General features: G+C 44.7%; 1 long non-coding RNA gene across 3 annotated transcripts; it reads right to left on the bottom strand.

Moving 5' to 3' along the window:
- Positions 1 to 306: 306 nt before the first annotated feature.
- LOC309864934 lies at positions 307 to 11,944 on the bottom strand. Of its 3 annotated transcripts, none has more exons than XR_014311849.1 (4): positions 11,750 to 11,944; positions 6,875 to 6,953; positions 1,707 to 1,853; positions 307 to 612 (listed from the first exon to the last, which is right to left on the bottom strand). It is a non-coding gene; the product is annotated as an uncharacterized lncRNA (long non-coding RNA). The 3 variants fall into 3 exon arrangements; XR_014311850.1 differs by having other exon boundaries at positions 1,716 to 1,853; XR_014311851.1 differs by having other exon boundaries at positions 6,925 to 6,953.
- Between the last annotated feature and the right edge of the window lie 2,872 nt (positions 11,945 to 14,816).

Here is a 14,816-nt window from a genome sequence, read left to right as displayed (position 1 = left end):
AGTCCCACTTATTTGTTCTTGTTTTTGTTGCCCTTGCTTTTGGTGTCAAATCCAAAAAAAAGTCATTGTCAAGACAAGTGTCAAGGAATTCATCCTGTATATTTTCTCCTAGGAGTTTTATGGTTTCATACCTTACATTGCAGCTAATTTAAAAATATTCTTTTTTAGAGGCACTTGGTGGCTCACTCAGTTAAGCGTACAGATGTTGGTTTCAGCTCAGGTGATGATCTCAGGGTCCTGGAATCCAGCCCTGAGTGGGGCTCTACACTCAGGGGATAGTAGGCTTGAAGATTCTCTCCCTCCCTCTTCTTCGGCCCCTCCCCCCGTTTCCTCAAGCACTCTCTCTCTCTTTCTCTAAATAAATAAATATTTCTTTTAAAAATCTTTTTTAGAAGTAACATTTCCTTTTCCTCCCCCATTCTTACAGGAAACAGATCAACATGCAGCTGGAATCAGAGTAGAGAACAATTAATACATTTTTTCTGGAAATATAGAATTATTTTTTCAGTACATAAAGCATTTGTAACACTGATACACATCTCTATAACATGAAATATCAAAGTGTATGCTTTATATACTTGCTAGGTATGTGGTGTATCCAAACTGCGACACCTGAAAAGGAAAGAGGTCATGAAAAGAATTGATTGTTTTATTTTTAGAAATTGATTTACTGACTGCCAACTTGACTTTTATTGAAGTGGACATAAAAATAATTCTTGTCAAAATGGTCTCTAAAAATATATTTTTTCAAAAGATTAAATATAACATATAAATTAAGGCAAAATTTAAAAAATATATTATCTAAATGTTTATTTTTTTTACTTATTTTTTTAAGAGACTTCATTTTTAAGTAATCTCTATACCTAACATTGGGCTCAAACTCATAACCCCAAGATCAAGAGTCACACACTCCACCAACCATGCCAGTCAGGCATCCCTGATTATTTAAATGTTTTTTAAAACACCAGACGGGGCACCTGAGTGGCTCCGTGCATTGAAGCCTCTGTCTTCAGCTTGGGTCATGATCCCAGGGTCCTGTCTGGTCAGGTCTCTGCTCAGTGAGGAGCCTGCTTCCTCCTCTCTCTCTCTCTGCCTGCCTCTCTGCCTACTTGTGACCTCTGTCTGTCAAATAAATAAATAAATAAATAAATAAATAAATATTTTTAAAAATTAAAAAAAAAACCAGAATAATTATCCTTGCTACCTATTAATATATTTTAAATTGCTTCTTAGCTTCAATCTGCTGAAATATCACTGGTATTTATCTCTAAAATTTTTTTTTCAATATGATCTTATTAAAATGTTTAATGATTTTTCATTCATTGTATTATTCACAAATTTGAAATTATAGTCATCACCACTTGGCTCCTGACTGTTGACCAGCACTCGTGGCTTCTTAGGCCCGTGGCCTCTGCAGCCATCCAGAGTCCCTCTCAGAAGAGCTCACAGTTGGTTTAATGCTCTCTTATTATTGTCTTGAACCTCAAAGTTTTGACCAAAATGTCCTTCGTTTTCATTTTGCACCGGATCCTTCAAATTATGTAGCCAGAGCTGCTGTAGACTATGGCATTTTTTTTTTTAATTGAGCAAACTCTCATTTTTTGACATGCTGAGGGACCTAGGTAATCTCAGAACAAATTCTGAAAAATAAAGATCTTTTCAGTTTTATTTTTTTCATATTAAAATTGATAAAGGAAGTTTTCAACCTTTCATACTTGTGGGCCCTGCTCTGGGCTCCCAGGGAAACTATACGTTAACTTTCGCCAGGATCAGAATGACTTAGCACACTTCAAAGCATGGGCTCCATTTCGGCTCATAGCACACAATGTCCATCTGCTTTGTCAGCAAATAACCTAGAAGAAACATTTCAAACTAAAGGCAAGAGTGAAAATCTCCCACAGTTCCCACACCTCAAAGCATGCAACCTTGCCCATACTAAAACTGTAAGATAAAGTTTGTTATTTTCTGGGATGTCTTATGTCCTGATGATTTGTAACTCTTGATATAACAACAACAAAAAACCCATGTATAATTCTGGATTACACAATCCTTCAGAGGAGCACTTTCTTCTTTGTGAAGACTGATAACCCTGGGCAGCTGTTCTCACTTGAGCGCGAATAAAACTTTCTTCTTTCTCTTGTTTAAGAAATTTTAAAAGATTTGCTCATTTTTGCATCAACAAAATATATAAATATTTCAGTGAGAATATTTCCATAACTACTGTCTTTTTGCCTCCACACATAATGTGTTTCTTTTCCAATTACTTGTATAGGACAAAACTTATCAAATGATTTATCTACGTAACTTTTTTTTTTTTTTGAGGTTTTCTCCAAATTTATATGCTGCAAATTTTTTGACCTCTGTTTCATCAGATTCTGATATGGAGTATAAATTTATCCAGTTAAAAATAGGAACTGTGGGACGCCTGGGTGGCTCAGTTGGTTAAGCCGCTGCCTTCAGCTCGGGTCATGATCCCAGCGTCCTGGGATCGAGTCCCGCATCGGGCTCCTTGCTCGGCGGGGAGCCTGCTTCTCCCTCTGCCTCTGCCTGCCATTCTGTCCGCCTGTGCTTGCTCTCTCTCCCTCTCTCTCTGACAAATAAATAAATAAAAATCTTTAAAAAAAAAAAAAAGGAATTGTATCTAAAGATTCTTCCCACCAGCCAAGATATTCCAAAATTTAATCGTAGAATTTCAGAATGAAATCCTGCGTGCTATTGAGCTCATATTATATGCTCCCATGTTTTTGTAGGTACAACTTTGAGATATCTCCCTGTTTGCAAATTATGGGGTCGACCATCAAAATTTAAATTTAAATACTCCACTCTTTGAATATTTTGACCAAACATTTCTAATTGATTTTGAACAAAGTGCCCTGGCATTTAGAGGACTCAGTTCAAAGTTCAATGACACCATCACTGGACATTTAGGTTAATTTAAAATCATTCTTCGAAAGAGCATATATAACTGCATTCCATGTGCTGATTGGCACAGAGAGGAAAAGCGTGCGCTGCCCAGTAGACATCTGGTTTTGTATTCAACAGTGGCTTCGTCACAAATAGTTTGTTGTTGAGATTATATAAAAAGTATTTGTAAATTTGCACAACTACTTATTATGTCTTGCTTGCAAGAATGTTGCAACTTGTTAATGCGGTCCCAATTGTGTGTGTCTCATAACCAACTCCAGGTCATTTCTTCTCCAAAGGTTTTTAATTTAGTAAGAATGTCATTTTTACACAGTGGTGTGTTCCATCCAAACCTGACTCATATTGTCATTACAGAAATCTTCATGGAGTCACATTTGAACTAAGTTTGTAAAAACATCTGTTCAGAGTACTGTTCATTTCACCTCTGGGAGACACAACTCCCACAAGCTGAAACTTGATTCTAGCCAGGAATTAAAGGAAAACCTTTTTTTCTTTTAAAGAGGTTAAGGGTTTTTTAGGGGTTTTTTTGTTTTTGTTTTTTTTTAAAGATTTTATTTTTATTTATTTGACACAGAGGGAGAGATCACAAGTAGGCAGAGAGGCAGGCAGAGAGAGAAAGGGAAGCAGGCTCCCCGCTGAGCATAGAGCCCAATGTGGTACTCAATCCCAGGCCCCTGAGATCATGACCTGAGCCGAAGGCAGAGGCCTAACCCACTGAGCCACCCAGGCGCCCCATTAAACGAAAACCTTAAATAGCTTTTTTATTTGAAGCCTTGAAGAAACTGGCTTTGGCAATATGTAATTTTTCTTCTGCTAATGGAGCCAACACATTCAAATATGGCTTTGTTTTTTGGAAATGACAGAAGCTCATTTAGAATAACAATCAGTTGATCAAATGAAAAGTCAGTTGATGAAGTCACATATGTATGTACCCCCTGCAGCAGGACTCATTAGATCTCGTAGATCTGTGGGAGGAATCTTCCTAAAATAACTACTACTTCCTAGGGGCACCTGGGTAACTCAGTTGGTTGTGTTAGACTCTTGATTTTGGCTCAGGTCATGGTCTCAGGGTTGTGAGATTGAACCCTGCATCAGGCTCTATGCTCAGCAGGGAGTCTGCTTGAGATTCTCTCTCTCCTTCCCCCCTCCCCCCTTCTCACTTTCTATTTCTCTCTATCCCAAATAAATAAATAAATCTTAAAAAAAAAATTAACTTCTACCCTTCGAAGGAAATGCTGGTATTTTCTTATAGATAACATCTTTGGGTCTTCACATGATTAGAGATCACACTACAATACCCACTATAGTAGAGGGTAAACACAATTTTGTGCACATGACACACACTATTTCTTGAGATAGGAAAACTCAATACTTAATTTTCGATCCCACTGCTTGCCGAAATAAAGAAGTGTCACCACACAATAAGCAAATGTCTGTAGATTTTCATTCCATAATGAATGTTAAAATCACTGTTTCCCAAGAGTTTAGAACTTTTTTCCCCCTATGATCTATATAGTTGGATTTTTTTATAATACAGCATAACTGGACTGGTCAGCCTCTATTTTCCTGGACATATTGTACATATGTCTGAACTATAAGTTTCCATATTTCCAATTGCCCTTGCCAGATGGTGGCTTCTCATACGCCTTGCAGGAACCACGGCACAACCGAGTGGCAGTTGAAGTATGAAATACTTCTCCCACCCACACTAGGCACCAGAAGAACTTACCTGTCCCTAGCTGCTGTGACTGTGCACAGCACCTTGCCAACAGATATACTGTGGCTCTATCAGTAAGTTAGTTCCTCATACAGGCACATCTTGGAGATACTGAGGTTTTGGTTCCAGACTACCATAATAATGCAAACATTGCAATAAAGCAAATCAAATGAATTTTTAAATTTCCCTGTGCATATAAAAGTTATGCATACACTGTACTGTAGTCTATGAAGTATGCAGTAAGAGCATTGTATCTAAAAAAAAAAATACATACCTTAATTTAAACATTCTTTATTGCTAAGGCAGCTAACCATGATCTGAGCTTTGAGTGAATAATCTTTTTGCTGGTGGAGGGTCTTGCCTTCTTCTTGATGGCAGGTGACGGGTCAGGGTGGTGGGTGCTGGGGACCGGGATGCCTGCAGCTGTAGTACCTTAAGATAACAATGAAATTGGCTGCACTGGTTGACTTCCATTCATGAGCAAGTTCTCTGTAGCACCAGATGCCATTTGATAGCATTTTACCCAAGGAGGACGTCTTTTAAAATTGGAGTTCATCCTCTCAAACCCTGTCACTGCCTTATCAACTAAGGCATGTCACATTCTAAGCCCTCTGTTGTCATCTCATCAGTCTTCACTGGCATCTTCATCTCAAGAAACCATGGTCTTTGCTCCTCTGTAAGAAGCAGCTCTTCATTTAAGTTGGATCCCGAGATGGCCCCAGTGCAGCCGCATCTTCAGGCTCCCCTTCTGATTCTACTTCTCTTGCTGTTTCCCCACATCCGCAGTTTCCTTCCTCCACCAGAGTTCTAAGATCCTCAGTGTCATCCATGAGGGTGGGAATCGGTTTCTTTCAAACTTCTGTTCATGTTGATATTTTGATCTCTTCCCTTGAATCAGGAATGTTCTGAAGGATGTGTAGAATGGTGAATCCATTCCAGAAGGTTTTCAGTTGACTTTGTCCAGATCCATCAGAGGAATACTGTCTCTGGCAGCTCTAGGCTTACGAAATCTATTTCTTTCTTGACCTAAAAGTTGAAATGACTTCTTGATCTATAGGCTTCCGAACGGATGTTAGGTTAGCAGGTGTGAAAACAACATTCATCAATTTGTACCTCTCCATCAGAGCTCTTGGGTGGCCAGGCGCATTGTCGATAAGCAGGAATATTTTGAAAGGAGTCATTTATTTTGGAGCACTAAGTCTCAAGAGTGAGCTTTAAATATTCAGTAAACTATGTTCTCAACAGATAAGCTGTCATCCCGGCTTTGTAGTTCCATTTACAGAGCACAGGCAGAGCATAATTCTTAAAGGCCCTGGGACTTCTGGAATGGCAAATGGGCACTGGCTTCAACTTCAAGCCACCAGCTGCCTTAGCCCCTAACAAGAGAGTCAGCCAATCCTTTGAAGCCTTGAAGGCTGGCATCGACTTCTCCTCTCTGGCTGTGAAAGTCCTAGATGGCCTCTTCTTCCAGTAGGAGCCTGGCAGGTTCCCCTACATCGAAAATATGCTGTTTAGGGCCACCACCTTCGTCAGCGACCCTAGCCAGATCTTCTGGATGGTTTGCTGCAGCTTCTCCATCGGCACTGGCTGCTTCACCTTGCTCTCTGAGTGATGAGATGGCTTCTTACCTGAAAGCTCACAAACCAACCTCCGCGGTTTCAGACCTTCCTCTACAGCTTCCTCACCTCCCTCAGCCTTCCCAGCATTGAAGAGAGCGAGGGCCTTGGTTGGGCACAGGCTTTGGCTGAAGGGGATGTTACGGCTGGTTTCGACTTCTGTCCAGGCCACTCAGACTTTCTCCACACCAGCAATCGGGCTCTTTCACATTCTTATCATTCATGCATTCACTGCAGTAGCACGTTAAATTTCCTTCAAGAATTTCTCCTTTGCTTTCACAACTCAGCTGTTCGTCACAAGAGGCCCGTCTTGGCTTTCCGCATGTTCTCCTCAGTTAAGCTTAATCATGTCTAGCTTTCGGTTTAAAGTGAGAGATGTGTAACTCTTTTTTTCACCTGAATGGTGATTCCTCGGCCTATCTTGACTACTGTTGTGTCTTGGGGAATAGGAAAGTGTGAGAAGAGGGAGAGAGATGGAGTGAAGCCAGACACACACAATTATTAAGTTCTCCTCTCACTCGGGCATGGTTTGTGGTGGCCCCAGACAACATCAAGGATCACTAGGCCTAGATCATCGTCACACATATGACAAAATTTGAAATATTATGAGAATTACCAAAATGTGACGCAGAGACACGAAGTGAGCAAATTCTGTTGGAGACTTACTTGAGGCCGGGCTGCCACAGAACTTCATTCTGTAAGAAAAACAAAAACAAAAACAAAAAAGCCCAAAGATCAAAAACCACAGAATCTGCAAAGCTCAGTAAAGCAAAGTTGCTAAAACAAAACACCATAAAATGAGGTCTTCCTGAGTGATGTGCGTGGAAAGGGAGGGCCTGGAAAGGGTCGGGAAAACAGGAACAGACTCACCAGTTGCCTTTCAGATTTCACCCCATTTTACAGTGAGCGGTGAGAGCTCTATGCATGGCTATGTCAGTTATCAACTTACTGTCTCTGGGCTCTAACTCCAACCTTCACTGACACCCTAAAACCCCAGCTGGTGCAATGTTGGGATTCGTCAGCAGGGGGCTCTAGAGAGACATTCGAGGAGTTGCCTGTAAGAGGGCACTGACTTCCCTCCCAGAAGTCACAGGTCCTCCTGTGGTTCTCAGCTGCAGGGTTGAGAGCAGCCCATCCCGTCCATCTCCATCTGCACTCCCTGCTTTCCCTCGGGGCAGTGGCCCTTCTGTGGTCACAAAGGCTGCAGCTTCAGCCAACTGTACCCTTACTGGCGGTTTTGCTTCTACAGACCAGCTCTACCCACCAGCAGGAGCAGCTGGCTTCTCTGGGCCAGCTCTGACCCAGGCTGGCTTCATGTGTTCGTGGCAGTCACCCCCCTTCAAGGAGGTCTGAATCTCAGCAGTTCCCCCAGGTCCTTGGTCCTTTCATTGTCTTTCATTGTCCCCTTTCCTCAGCCCTGAGGTAGCAGCTGGCCCTTTGCACCTGCTGCTTCTACTCCCCTGGGAGTCCCATTTCACTCCTTTGCTTATTGAACAATTCTGTAGACTGCCTCCCCCATTCAAAGAACTAAGGTGGTTTTGTCTCTTAAGTGGGCCTTGAATGATGTAACTATGAGTGTCACATAGTGTTGGAAAGACCAAGGCAGAATCTTGATGTACTAAGTGAAGGTTTATCAAACCTCTCCTGGTTTCATGTAGCTATTAGCAAAGATACTTCATTAAAAATGAAAAAATTGTGACAACTGCCGAACTAAGTGGGACACCAGGAGAGCAGCTTATTATTAGGACTATCCCTGACAAATACTACACTATGTTCCATATACTATACTACACCATACTATATGAAGGTTATGTTTCTATTTAATGTCCCACCTGCAAAAGCCCCTCAAAGAGAATGGGCATATTTAGAAGACAAACAGACTGCTCTGATTAATTGTCATGCAACTGAACAATATGGGTTTGAACTGCACGGGTCTATTTTCATGCAATTTTTTCCAATAACTACAGTGCAGTGCTTTACATGTATTTTCCTTATGATTTTCTTAAAACCATTTTCTTTAGCTTGGTTTATTATGAGAATATAGTATACGATACATGTAACAGTCAAAAGATGTGTTTTTTTAAATTTTTTTTTTAAAGATTTTATTTATTTATTTGACAGAGAGAAATCACAAGTAGATGGAGAGGCAGGCAGAGAGAGAGAGAGAGGGAAGCAGGCTCCCTGCCGAGCAGAGAGCCCGATACGGGACTCAATCCCAGGACCCTGAGATCATGACCCGAGCCGAAGGCAGCGGCCCAACCCACTGAGCCACCCAGGCGCCCTCAAAAGATGTGTTAATTGACTACGTTATCAGGGAGGCTTCTGGTCAACAGGAGGCTATCAGTAGTTAAGTTTGGGGGGAGTCATAAGTTATACACAGATTTTTGGTTGTGCAGGAGGGTGTGTGCCCTGAACCCCATGTTGTTCAGGGGCTGACTCTAACGTGTTCTAAAGAATACCCTTAAAATTAAGAGAAAGAAGAACGGGGTGGTAATAAGCCACTGCTGACGATTACCACGTGGTATCATGTCAGAAACACTTCTGTTTCTCTCACAAGTCCCTTGAAATCTGAAACTTGGCAAAAGTCCTGTGATGTTTTTGAAATTGAGGTCCCCTGGGTTATTCACACATTCCCAGAGCATGAGATGGGCTCCACAACCTTTATTTTTACTGGCATGCTTTCACTTGGGTAGTAATTGACACATTTTAATATGAGCATGTTTTGCATTATCTGCATGACCAGGTGATAACTGACTACTTTGAATTTAGGATCGTGTTGATACGACCCTGTACCAGCTGCATGGTGGCAGGGAGTGAAACAGGACAGAAGCAGGTCTTCTGTAAATCATTATTTAACTCTGTCGACTTGCCAAATAACACCCAAGAAGGTTTTATATCAGTGTGAATGGAGGGAAGTGGCGGGAAAACTGGAGAGAAGAGAATACACGCGTTAGTGTGGAGGGGCGCACTGAACTCAGCAGAAGTGGCAAAAAAAGCGCGGAGGATCATTTTCTAGTTGAAATGTCAGTTTCATTCCAGCGAAGCAGCATCACAGATTACGAACAAGAAGGCTGCGTCTCCACGTCTCTGTATGGTCTGGCTGCTCTCAGGAAGTGAAAACCCCATTCTGTAAGTATTCACACAACCACACCTTAACACTTTGCTACACACATTCACCATCATTCATCTCCTTCCTCACGGGATGTGTGGGACCCTCTTTGATACTGTCCTGTGACAAGACCACCACTACAGAGTATGGCAGAAAGAGCCAAGAGAAGGAGGTCTATGGACCACAGTGTGGTTTCTTCCACAAACTGTCCGTGGGACCCACAGTGAACCAAAAACCGTCGCCTCGTTCCCTCTCTTCCCCAGGAAAACACGGGGAGCAGTCCGTGTTCTAGGAGTTTTCTAGCTCTGATGGGTCATGCTGCTAGCTTGGCTCTCCTGGGATGAATCAACAGAGGACCGTGCAGCCTTTCCCCCACACCTTCTCGAAACCATGAAAACCTTCAGAGCATATCATGGCCAGAGTGGGAGATGAGGTTGGGGAATTACGAGAGGAGTCCAGCCTGAAAGGGAGCTGGGCGTGTGTCCTTCCTGGGGTCTCTGAAGTCCGGAGCCAAGGCAGTCAGAAAAACCACGCCAAGGAGTGGGGGACTTGGGAAACCACAGAGACTGCAGCTACCATTTGAAGAGGTGTGAGAAATGAGGTTGGGGTTAAGAAGGCAGAAGGTGAGACTGAGAATAGTTTCTGAGACTCTGAATCATGGACTGGAAACTTCTCTTCAGGCAACAGCACCTCACTGGTGAGTGTGACCTCGTAGTCCCCTGTCTCCACCACATGACGCTCTTCCTCATCTCTCACCTTGGCTGGGTTTGCCTAACCTCATGTCTCACTGCTTGTGGTAGCAGCCTCCTACAACATACTCGTGATAAGGTACCAGAGGTGTTTTTCTGAAACACAGAAATGGCTGTGCTTTTTGTCACTCCAGAACTTTTGGTGATTTCCCACAATTCATGAGACAAAGGGGAAACTCAGTCTGATGGGTAAGCTAACATGTCACCTGTGACTGGGCCACAGTACCAAGATATTTGGTCAAACACCAGTCTAAATACTGCTGTGAAGGTATTTTTAAATATGAGATTAACATTTAAATCAGCAGACTTTGATTACATGTCGTATTGGTGGGCCTCGTCTCATCAGTTTCCCTTAAGAGAGGGTAACTGAGGTGCCCTGAGAAAGAGGGAATTCTGCCTCCAGATGGCTGCAGCATCGGCTCCTCCCTGGTCTCCAGCCTGCCCACCTGCCCTGCAGATTTTGGACCTGACATCCTCCATAATCACACGCAGAAGGACTGAGAATCAGATAACTCTCCCGCAGTGGTCCGTGGTACTCAACCATTGCCCCACTCTGGAATCCATCCCACTGCCTGGGTTCCCACTCAAGCAATTCTCACTTAATTGGTCTGGGGTTCAAAATGGCCATGGGATTTTTTGGAAACAGAAGAGGGCGACGACTTGGAGAGATCTGGGAAAGCTTCCTGGTGGAGGCACTGTTTGAGCTGTATTTTGATAGAGAAGCTAGGGTGCCAGGCGCCCCAGGGGTGCATGTAGAGGGACTCACATGCAGGATATGGAGGGACTACGAACAGTTTACCACAGCTCAGAAGGAATAACTAAAACTTTAAAAGTCTCACACTCTTTGACAGCTTGAACTTGATCTTTAGGATAAGAGGATGTTATGAAGGATTTTCAACTCAGCTGCAACGTGATCAGATTTGGAATGATTATTAGGGCTTCAGTGTGGCGATCAGGTTGGCATGGGTCCGATGAAGGAGAGAAGAAGTGCGGTTACTTGGTTCTTAACATGGGGGCGGCTGGGCATATGTATGAGATGTGAATAACGTGACTCCCATAGCGTACAAGGGAGTAAAGCTAGAGGAGAGACGGCAGTGGAGTCACTAGGTCCTGGGGAAGAAGGAGGGGCTCTGATTTCCTCGAAACAGAAGGGGCAGAGAGGGGGAAGGTCAAGGAAGGAGAGTTGAGCTGGCCACACTTCCACGTGCCCGAATAAAAAGGCACACGTGTTTCCAACAAGACCTTCCAGGTGTGGGAGCTGAAACGTTCCCCCAGAGCTCCAGGTAAGCCGGGGAAAGGAAGGGAGGGAGAGCCCAGGCAGGGCACCTGCAGACAGGGAGGGAGGGAGGAGGGTGGCTGCGGGAGGGAGGGAAAGAGGAGAGCCTCGCAGGGGCAGGGGCAGGGTCCGCCTCGTGCCCCGCAGGGTCATGAGGGTGGGGGTGTCATATGAGGGCCCCTCCCCACCCCTACTCCGGCCTGGAGCTGGAGTTGTGGCCTCCAAGGCCCAGGGTCAGAACCCCGGAGGCCTGTGCATCTTTCCTCGGGCACGTGGCCCACGGGCAGGGCTGGGTGGTAGTGACACTGCACAGGATTTGTGGCCTTGAGAGTGGGGCCTGGAGCCACCCTGACCTACCTTTGGCAAATCCGGTCGGCATATCCTCCATATCTGCCAGCCGCTTACTGGTGACCTTGTGTTCTTGCTTTTACCCTGATTACACAAAACAAAACAAAACAGTTTAACCTTATCTCCTTCATCAGTCACTTCTTCCCAGCTTGAAAAAAACGCTTCTTCACCAGGCTGCCCTTCTTGTCACATGGCAGGAACTCCCTGAACTCACTCCTCCCCGGGGGTTAAGGCCTCCCACGCGGAAGCAGCCACCCTCGGGGCCTCTCCTGTTCTCCTCCCATTTCCCGTGCTGGAGTCACAGGCTCCCAGGCACCTCCTCCTCCTCCCTCCTCTTACTACTTCCAAATACTGGAAAGTCCCCGGACCTCGTTGAATTTCTTTCCCTTGTGTCTCCACTACACCTTCTCAGAAATTTCATCCACTCACACGGAACCTCCTGCAATAGAGAAGCTAAGGGATCCTAACTCTAGAATCACTGTTAGCTCTGAGTCTCCTACCTGTACGCGCAGCAGCCCTTGGCTGGCCTTGGAGATCGGTTCAGATGGGAGGTCCCACAGACCTCCCGAGGAATGTTATCAGCTTCCCTGTTCTGAACTGGCTTCTTCAAGCCGCTGTCCCTGCGGTCCTTTGTTTGCCCTAAGTGTGCTACAAACTCAGACTAATCCTTGACTTCTCCTGCTCCCTAAGCCTAAGGGACCAGTCACGTGGCCCAGCAATTCTATCTCCTACATGTCCAACAAAGACGTTTCCTCTGCATCCCAGCGGCTGGTTAGTCTGCGGCTGTGGCCCCTGCCATAGGCTTTCCACTGGCTCTCGCCAGCCCATGGGGGGCCACGTTGTTTTTCTAAGACTCCAAAGTACTCACACTCCACATTTGTTTAAAACCATGCCTGACTTTCCCAACCAAGTTCAGACCAGCCTGCTGTGAGGGAGCTGTGGTCACCGAGCTCATGGGCCACAGGCCAGCTGTGCAGTCAGGTAGCTCTTCTCCCGTGGGGACTGGGCTTCAGGTGAGGAGCACAGCTTGCATTTTCATCCCCAGAACATGTAAGGAAAGTTCTCCATAAATGCTCTCTGAATAAACTCACTTATGGCAGTGTGGCTCCCTGGGTTGCAAGGCTCCCGGGAGGCTCCTACATACTGGGAAGCAGAAGACTTGCTTTTGAGATTCTGTCCCTCTTTCTGCCACCTCTGAGGACAGTAATTTGCCCCAGGCCTTATGTGCTCACCTGTAAAGGGACACGTGGTTTGATGCTAATTAATTGCAATGATTGGAAATCAGACCCCCCCCCAATGCAGGATACATGACCCTGGGGTACATGGCCCTGGTGCCCACTGTGTTGTTCATGTGATATTGAAATGAAAGCATTTTTAGATTTTTGCTGGTAGGTCCATATCCATGTTGTTTATTTATCTGAGAGAGAGTGAGCGCCCATGGAGGGGTGCAGAGGGAAAGGGAGAGAGAGACTCCCACAGGGCTCGATCCCAGGCCCCTGAGATCATGACCTGAGCTGAAACCAAAAGCTGGCCGCTTAATTGACTGAGTCCCCCAGACGCCCCAGAGATCCCTGTTGTTTAAAGTTCCAACCTTCTCAGAAGCTTTACTGTTCAAGGGAACCAAGGCACGAAGAAGTGGAAGAACGAGTCATTCTGTTACCTCCCTCCCACCCTGCTGACATTGGTGTGAGCTGAGACACGCTGTGGAGGCACACTGCGTGAGTGTGCATGCACACCTGTGTGTCCTGGCTCTGGAGTGGATGATGATGGGAAAGACGGTGCTATTGACCAGTACTTCCTGTGCCTCCATTCCAGCACAGGAAAGGAGGCAAGGGCATGAGATGAAAGAAGAAAAAAGGAGAAACTGGAAGCAGGCCATAACAAGGCAGTCAAAGTGGTTAAAAGCCAAGATTGAGATTGATGGGATATTCAAGTTCATTCTTTGATCTATGCAGACAGGACGATTAAGCACACACACACACACACATTCACCAGCCAATGGCAAAACTAGATGGTCAAGTAGGGTCAAACTCAAATTTTATTTGTGTCTCTGTGCTCTCTGCTCTACCTACCTCTCTCCCTCTTTGGGTCTCTTTACTTGGTGGACCCAAGTGCTTCGGAGTTTGAGTAGCTCTTTCTGGCTTTCAGCCATTTCATCCTGAAATGTGTTAAGTGAGGTTATGCGGTCCGGCAGCGGCCGGGAGGAGAAAGCTGGGCACTGCTCTGCAGGGAGCTTGTCCATGGCCAACACACCAGCCTTCCAGAACCTGTAGCCTTCGAGGACAAGCTGTGTAGCTGAAGGCTCCTGGGAGGCATTGTGTTTTGAGGACAGTCAAGGAACTTTAGCATTTAACATGACTTATTATGTGGAGAGTTTGCTGAGCAAACTATACCACTATTGTACTTTCTTGTTGACGTTGTTTGAGACTTAATTAGTACTGGTTTGGGCGGATCTATATTTAGAGTGGCCCTCACAATTTTTTTTTTTTTCAAATGTGAGATGCTTCCTCTTAAACAACTAGTTTCAGAGGAAGCGTCACATAAAACATCTAATCCAGGAGACGCTAATATTGAAATGGTGATTCCCGAACTCCTTAGTCTCCCTCAGCCAGCTCTTCTCTCCCCCAGTCGTGGCCCTATGAGACTCATAAGACTTTGCCTAAGGCTTAATGAAGCACATTTTCAAAAATGCAGAGGAAGCACTTTGCAGGCCCCTAGGAAAGAGGAAGGCAAGAGATCAGATGATAACCCAGCTGCTTGTGAAAATCAGTCTGTGACACTATGAAGGTTCCTCAAAAAATTAAACACAGAGGTACCATATGGCCCAGCAGTTTCACTTCTCGATATTTACCCAAAAGAAATAAAGGCAGGGACTCAGATATTTGTACACCCACGTTCGTAGCAGCACTATTCATAATAGCCAAAGGCAGAAGCAACCCAAGGGTTCATAGATGCATGAATGGATGCACTAAATATGATGTCTACAAACTGTGGGATATTAGCCTGAAAAAGGAAGGAACTTCTGACGCATGCCAAAATCTGAATGAGCCTTGAGGATGTCACGCTCAGTGAAATA

The sequence above is a fragment of the Mustela nivalis genome, assembly GCF_964662115.1.
Source record: "Mustela nivalis genome assembly, chromosome: 5".
In the NCBI taxonomy this organism is placed as follows: Eukaryota; Metazoa; Chordata; class Mammalia; order Carnivora; family Mustelidae; genus Mustela; species Mustela nivalis.
Note: the sequence above shows the minus strand (reverse complement) of the source record. Positions and strands in the feature narration are given on the sequence as shown.